We start from the raw sequence: 8,534 nt of genomic DNA, 5'->3' as shown, positions 1-8,534 counted from the left end.
ACTGGAGGACATGACATCCGTCTCCTGGTAGGCCTTATGATCCAGACTGGAGGGACATGACCCACTGCTGGTAGGCCTTAGATCCTGCTAGACTGAGGGACATCACATCCGTCTCCTGGTAGGCCTTATGATCCTGCTAGACTGGAGGGACAGACATCCACCGCTGGTAGGCCTTGTGATCCTGCTAGACTGGAGGGACATGACATCCCGCCTCTGGTAGGCCTTATGATCCTGCTAGACTGGAGGGACATGACATCCGCCGCTGGTAGGCCTATGATCCTGCTAGACTGGAGGACATGACATCCACTCGCTGGTAGGCCTTATGATCCTGCTAGACTGGAGGGACATGACATCCGCCCCTGGTAGGCCTTATGATCCTGCTAGACTGGAGGGACATGACATCCGCCCCCTGGTAGGCCTTATGATCCTGCTAGACTGGAGGGACATGACATCCGTCTCCTGGTAGGCCTTATGATCCTGCTAGACTGGAGGGACATGACATCCGTCTCCTGGTAGGCCTTATGATCCTGCTAGACTGGAGGGACATGACATCCCGTCTCCTGGTAGGCCTTAGATCCTGCTAGACTGGAGGGACATGACATCCCGTCTCTGGTAGGCCTTATGATCCTGCTAGACTGGAGGGACATGACATCACCGTCTCTGGTAGGCCTTATGATCCTGCTAGACTGGAGGGACATGACATCCATCTCCTGGTAGGCCTTAATGATCCTGCTAGACTGAGGACATGACATCCGTCTCCTGGTAGGCCTTATGATCCTGCTAGACTGGGAGGGACATGACATCCGCTGTTCCGGTAGGCCTTATGATCCTGCTAGACTGGGAGGGACATGACATCCACCGCTGGTAGGCCTTATGATCCTGCTAGACTGGAGGACATGACATCCATCTCCTGGTAGGCCTTATGATCCTGCTAGACTGGAAGGGGACATGACATCCACCGCTGGTAGGCCTTATGATCCTGCTAGACTGGAGGGACATGACATCCGTCCGCTGGTAGGCCCTATGATCCTGCTAGACTGGAGGGACATGACATCCACCGCTGGTAGGCCTTATGATCCTGCTGAGACTGGAGGGACATGACATCCGTCTCCTGGTAGGCCTTATGGTCCTGCTAGACTGGAGGGACATGACATCCCCGCCTGGTAGGCCTTGAGATCCTGCTAGACTGGAGGGACATGACATCCGTCTCCTGGTAGGCCTTATGATCCTGCTAGACTGGAGGGACATGACATCCGTCTCCTGGTAGGCCTTATGATCCTGCTAGACTGGAGGGACATGACATCCGCCGCTGGTAGGCCTTATGATCCTGCTAGACTGGAGGGACATGACATCCTGCCTGATGAGGCCTTATGTCCTGCTAGACTGGAGGGACATGACATCCGTCTCCCTGGTAGGCCTTATGATCCTGCTAGACTGGAGGGACATGACATCCGTCTCCCGGTAGGCCTTTATGATCCTGCTAGACTGAGGGACATGACATCCGTCTCCTGGTAGGCCTTATGATCCTGCTAGACTGGAGGGACATGACATCCGTCTCCTGGTAGGCCTTCATGATCCTGCTAGACTGGAGGGACATGACATCCGTCTCCTGGTAGGCCTTATGGTCCTGCTAGACTGGAGGGACATGACATCCGTCTCCTGGTAGGCCTTTATGATCCTGCTAGACTGGAGGGACATGACATCCGTCTCCTGGTAGGCCTTACGATCCTGCTAGACTGGGGAGGACATGACATCCGTCTCCTGGTAGGCCTTATGATCCTGCTAGACTGGAGGGACATGAGCATCCGTCCCTGGTAGGCCTTATGATCCTGCTAGACTGGAGGGACATGACATCCGTCTCCTGGTAGGCCTTGTGATCCTGCTAGACTGGAGGGACATGACATCCGTCTCCTGGTAGGCCTTATGATCCTGCTAGACTGGAGGGACATGACATCCGTCTCCTGGTAGCCTTATGATCCTGCTAGACTGGGAGGGACATGACATCCCTCGCTGGTAGGCCTTATGATCCTGCTAGACTGGAGGGGACATGACATCCGTCTCCTGGTAGGCCTTATGATCCTGCTAGACTGGAGGGACATGACATCCGTCTCCTGGTGAGCCTTACTGATCCTGCTAGACTGAAGGACATGACTCCGTCTCCTGGTAGGCCTTATGATCCTGCTAGACTGGAGGGACATGACATCTCTCCTGGTAGGCCTTATGATCCTGCTAGACTGGAGGGACATGACATCCGTCTCCTGGTAGGCCTTATGATCCTACTAGACTGGAGGGACATGACATCCACCGCTGGTAGGCCTTATGATCCTGCTAGACTGAGGGGACATGACATCCGTCTCCCTGGTAGGCCTTATGATCCTGCTAGACTGGAGGGACATGACATCCACCGCTGGTAGGCCTTATGATCCTGCTAGACTGGAGGGACATGACATCCGTCTCTGGTAGGCCTATATCCTAGACTGGAGGGACATGACATTCGTCTCCTGGTAGGCCTTATGTCCTGCTAGACTGGAAGGACATGACATCCGTCTCCTGGTAGGCCTTGCGATCCTGCTAGACTGAGAGGGACATGACATCCACCGCCGGAGCCTTATGATCCTGCTAGACTGGAGGGACATGACATCCGCCGCTGGTAGGCCTTATGATCCTGCTAGACTGGGAGGGACATGACATCCACCGCTGGTAGGCCTTATGATCCTGCATTTAGACTGGAGGGACATGGCATCACCGCTGGGTGCCATCCTGCTAGACTGGAGGACAGACATCCGTCTCCTGGTAGGCCTTATGATCCTCTAGACTGGAGGGACATGACATCCTCTCCTGGTAGGCCTTATGATCCTGCTAGACTGGAGGGACATGACATCCGTCTCCTGGTAGGCCTTAGTCCTGCTAGACTGGAGGGACATCCACCGCTGGTAGGCCTTATGATCCTGCTAGACTGGGAGGGACATGACATCCGTCTCCTGGTAGGCCTTGTATCCTGCTAGACTGGAGGGACATGACATCCGTCTCCTGGTAGGCCTTATGATCCTGCTAGACTGGAGGGACATGACATCCACGCTGGTAGGCCTTATGATCCTGCTAGACTGAGGGACCGACATCCACCGCTGGTAGGCCTTATGATCCTGCTAGACTGGAGGGACATGACATCCGTCTCCTGGTAGGCCTTATGATCCTGCTAGACTGGAGGGACATGACATCCGTCTCCTGGTAGGCCTTATGATCCTGCTAGACTGGGAGGGACATGACATCCGTCTCCTGGTAGGCCTTATGATCCTGCTAAACTGGAGGGACATGACATCCGTCTCCTGGTAAGCCCTATGATCCTGCTAGACTGGAGGGACATGACTCCACTGCTCCAGGTGCCTTATGATCCTGCTAGACTGGAGGGGACATGACATCCTGCGTCTCCTGGGTAGGCCTTATGATCCCTGCTGAGCTGGAGACTTACGTCCACAGCCTGGTGTAGGCCCCTTATGATCTCACTAAACTGGAGGACATACGTCCATCTCCTGGTAGGCCTTATGATCCTGCTAGACTGGAGGGGACATGACATCCGCCGCTGGTAGGCCTTATGATCCTGCTCTAGACTGGAGGGACATGACATCGCGTCTCTGGTAGGCCTTATCAGCTCCTGCTAGACTGGAGGGACATGACATCCGTCTCCTGGTAGGCCTTATGATCCTCCAGCTAGACTGGAGGACATGACATCCACCGCCTGGTAGGCCTTATGATCCTGCTAGACTGGAGGGACATGACATCCGTCTCCTGGTAGGCCTTATGATCCTGCTAGACTGGAGGGACATGACATCCACCGCTGGTAGGCCTCCATGATCCTGCTACACTGAGAGGACATGACATCCGTCTCCTGGTAGGCCTTATGATCCTGCTAGACTGGAGGACATGACATCCGTCTCCTGGTAGCCCTTGTGATCCTGCTACACTGGAGGGACATGACATCCGTCTCCTGGTAGGCCTTATGATCCTGCTAGACTGGAAGGGACATAGCATCCACCGCTGGTAGGCCTTATGATCCTGCTACACTGGAGGGACATGACATCCGTCCTCCGGTAGGCCCTTATGATCCTGCTAGACTGGAGGGACATGACATCCGTCTCTGGTAGGCCTTATGATCCTGCTAACTGGAGGGACATGACATCCCGTCTCCTGGTAGGCCTTATGATCCTGCTACACTGGAGGGACATGACATCCACCGCTGTATACAGGTAGGACTTATGATCCTGCTAGACTGAAGAGACATGATATTGCTTGATATTGGCTGCTAACATGAATGACTTTCAGCTCCAAATGCAGATGGAAAACACAGTGTATCTCTATGTTTGGCATTTTGAAAATGTATCACTGTTTATGGCTGAAATGACAGGCTATGTTTGCACAGCGTTTGTGCACGCGTCATGTGTATTTGCAGGGTTGTGAGCTTTGAACAGTCCTTTGGGGTTGCTGGTCATAAAGTTGGAGAAAACCACTGTCTTTTGCATCCTGTCCAATGCGCTACTCTCTTCTTAAAGCATCCTGTCGCTACTCTCTTCTTAAAGCATCCTGTCCAATGCTACTCTCTTCTTAAAGCATCCTGTCCACCTTCTCTCTTCAAGCATCCTGTCCAACTAAGCTCTCTTCTTAAAGCATCCTGTCCATCTTCTCTCTTCTTAAAGCATCCTGTCCAACGCTACTCTCTTCTTAAAGCATCCTGTCACCCTCTCTTTCTTAAAGCATCCTGTCCAACGCTACTCTCTTCTTAAAGCATCCTGTCCCAGCGCTACTCTCTTTCTTAAAAGCATCCTGTACAATGCACTCTCTTCTAAAGCATCCTGTACAATGCTACTCTCTTCTTAAAGCATCCTGTCATAATGCTACTCTCTTCTTAAAGCATCCTGTACAATGCTACTCTCTTCAAACATCCTGTCCAATGCTCCTACTTCTCTCCTTAAACATCCTGTCCAACCCCCTTCTCTCTTCTTAAGCATCCTGTCCAACGCTACTCTCTCTTCTTAAAGCCTCTGTCCAACGCTACTCTCTTCTTAAAGCATCCTGTCCAACCGCTTCTCTCTTCTTAAAGCATCTGTCCAACGCTTACTCTCTTCTTAAAGCATCCTGTCCAACGCTACTTTCTCTTCTTAAAGCATCCTGTACAATGCTTCTCTCTTCTTAAAGCCTCCTGTCCACAATGCTACTCTCTTCTTCCAACCGCCCTCTCTTCTTCTCCCTTCTTACATACTGTCCTCTCTTCTTTAAAGCATCTGTCTAACTCTAACCTTCCCCTTGGTCTAAATCTAACCTTTCTGATCTAAATCATTTTTACTACTTCCCTAACTTGAGCACATTGACCCTGGTCTAACTCTGAGACCTTACTGACTGGTCTAAATCTGGAATCTTACTGACTGATCTACAATCCCCTAACCCCTACTGGCTGGTCAACTCTGGTTCTCTGGAGACCTTACTACTGAATCTGACTTTGAACCTTACCCCATTTGGTCTAACTCTGGTTTCTCATGGTGAGATATTACTGACTAAATCTCTTTCTGAACCTTACTGGCTGGTCTAACTCACAGACTATTGCATTGGTCTAACTCTCTTAGTTCTCTGAACCTTACCCAGCTATCTAACTCTGGTTCTCTTGAACCTTGCCTGGCCAGTCTGAATACTCACCAGTTCATCTGAACCTTACCACCAGCTAAGTCTGCAATCTGAACCTTACTACTGGTCTGATTCTCTAGTTCTCTGAAAACCTACTATTTTAGTCACTCTCTGATTCATGTGACCCACACTGACTGGTCTGACTTTGAACCCCACCCAAATGGTCCCTAACTCTAGTTCTCCCTGGAGACACTTTATTGGGTATACCAAACCATGAAGCTGATTCACTCTCTGGATTCTCTGAACCTTGCAGCTAGTCCCCAACTCTGGTTTCTCTGGAACCTTGCAGCTGGTCTGCTCTGAACCATGACTGGTCTAACTCTGGGGGCCAACACTGACTTGATTCAAATCTGAGCCTTGCACCCAGCTGGTCTAAATCTGGAACCTTTTAGCTGAGTCTAAATCTGGGCCTTGCACTGACTGGTCTAAATCTGAACTGCCCACTGACTGGTCCCCAACTCCCAATGCCACTGCCTGGTCTAGCTCAACCTTGCCAATGGATCTCAGTCTGAACCTTACTGCTGAGTGCAAATCAACCCATCACTACGTTACCTCTCTAGTTCTCTAACCTTACTACTGGTCTACTTTAACCTTACACTACTGGTCCTAACTCCTGGTTTCTCCAATTGCTGCAGCTAAAATTACCACAATGATTTACAATGGTCTAACTCTCTAGTTCTCTGAACCTTGCTGACTGAGGTGTCGCTCTGGATTTCTCTAACCTTGCAGCTGGTCTAACTCTCTATTCTCTGGGACTTATGACTGGTCTAATACAAATTCTTCACTGACTGAGTCTAAATCTGGGCCTTACTCAGCTGGTCTAATTCTCTAGTTCTCTGAACCTTGCTGACTGGTCTAAATCTGGAATTGCTGAAGCTGGTCCTAGTTCTCTGGTTCTCTGAGCTACTGACTAAAGTCTAACTCTCTCAGTTCTCTGAACCTTACTACTGGTCTACTTTAACCTTACACCGAATTTGCTCTAGTTCTCTGAACCTTATGACTAGTCTAACTCTCTAGTTCTCTGAACTGCTACTGGATCCTAGCTCTGACCTTGCTGACTAAGTCTGCTCTGAACCCCTTGCTACTGGTGCAAATCTGAACCTTGCTACCAATTCTAAATCTGACCCTTACTGGCTGGTAAATCTCAGGCTGCCTTGCAGCTGGTCTCGTCTGAACCTTTACTACTGGGTGCTAGCTGAACCAACACATTTGGTCCCTACTCTGAACCTTACTGACTTGTCTAAATCTGAACCTTACTACTGGTGCAATCATGAAACCTTGCATTTAGTTACTGCTCTAGTTCTCTGAGCCTTACTACTGGTCAACCTGAACCATCTACCAATTCTAACGTTTATCTGAACCACACTGACTGGTCAACTCTTAGTTTCTCTGAACCTCCGCGGCTGAGGTCTACTCTCGCGACCTACAACCTTGCAGCTGGTCTGGCATAAACCTTGCAGCTGGTTACAGATAACCCTTTACTTTGGTCTAACTCTCTGGTTCTCGGGAGATACATCCCAGCTGTTCTAACCTCTCTGGTTATCTAAACCTTACTGACTGGTCTATCTCTGGTTCTCTGAACCTCTTGCAATGGTCTAACCTCTCATTCTCTGACCCTTACTGACTGGTCTACTCCCGGAACTTATTGCAGCTGAGTGCTAAATCTGAACCTTGCTGGTGTCTAATTCTCTCTGGATTTCCTGGAAGAGCCTTACACTGTCCTAAGTCTAAAATCTGAACCACTGACTAGATCTCAACCTCTCTGATTCTCTGAACCCTTTTTGACCTAGTTCTTTCTCTGGTTCACTCTTCAATTTACACATTTAGTCTAACTCTGAACCTTACTGGCACAGTCTCAATCTGGGTCTTATAAGCCAAGATCAAACTCTCTAGTTCATCTGAACCATAGCTGGTCTAGCTCTCTGGTTCTCTGAACACTTACTGACTGGTCTAACTCCTCTGATTCTCTGAACCTTACTGGCCCGGTCTACTCTCTGGTTTACTCCTAAGACCCTTTTGACTGGTCTAACTCTGAACTTACTGGCTGATAAATCTTTAACCTTACTACTGGTCTAATTCTCTGATTCTCTGAACCTTTATTGGTCTAAATCTAAACTATCAACATTATCCAACCTTGCAGACCTAATTCTAACTCTGGTTCTCTGAAACCACTTTTTATTCGTTCTTTCTAGTTCTCTGACCTTGCTGCATTTCTGTCTACTCTGAACCTTACTGGCTGGTCCCCAAATCTGAACTGCTACTCAATCTGCTCTCTGATTCTAACCATGCTGGCTGGTCTAACTCTGGATTCTCGGACCTTACCCTGACTGGAGTCTAACTTTCTCTGGTTCTCTGGGTGACCTTACTGACTGGTCCAGCCTCTATAGTTCTCTGAACCATGCCCCACTAAATCCACAACTCTGCGGAATATTACTGATGGTCTCAAATCTGAACCTTGCTGACTGGTCCTAGTTCTCATAGTTCTCTGAACCTTACTGGCTGGTCTAAGTGGAGACACTTACCGGCTGGTCTGAAATCTGAACCCTTGCTGACTGGTCACTCTCTAGTTCTCTGGAGACCATTGGCTGATCTAGCTCTCTGCGTTCTCTGGGCCACAGCTGAATAACTCTCAGTTCTATCTAACCTGCAGCTTCAGTGCTCTCTCAATTCTTGCTGGTTTCTTTATGCAGTCTATCTATGGGACATGTGACGATCAAGTGGACCATACGGTCACATTCTCTGGATCTCTCTGAACTACTTTACGGCTGGTCTAAATCTGAACCTTGCATTAATTCTAACTCTCTAGTATCTGAACCCTTACTGACTGGTCCTAGCTCTTGTTCTCAGTTCTTTGGCTGGTC

This window comes from Coregonus clupeaformis, unplaced genomic scaffold, assembly GCF_020615455.1.
Source record: "Coregonus clupeaformis isolate EN_2021a unplaced genomic scaffold, ASM2061545v1 scaf2325, whole genome shotgun sequence".
Taxonomy (NCBI): domain Eukaryota; kingdom Metazoa; phylum Chordata; class Actinopteri; order Salmoniformes; family Salmonidae; genus Coregonus; species Coregonus clupeaformis.
The sequence above is the reverse complement of the archived record's forward strand: the minus strand, read 5'-3'. Positions refer to the sequence as shown.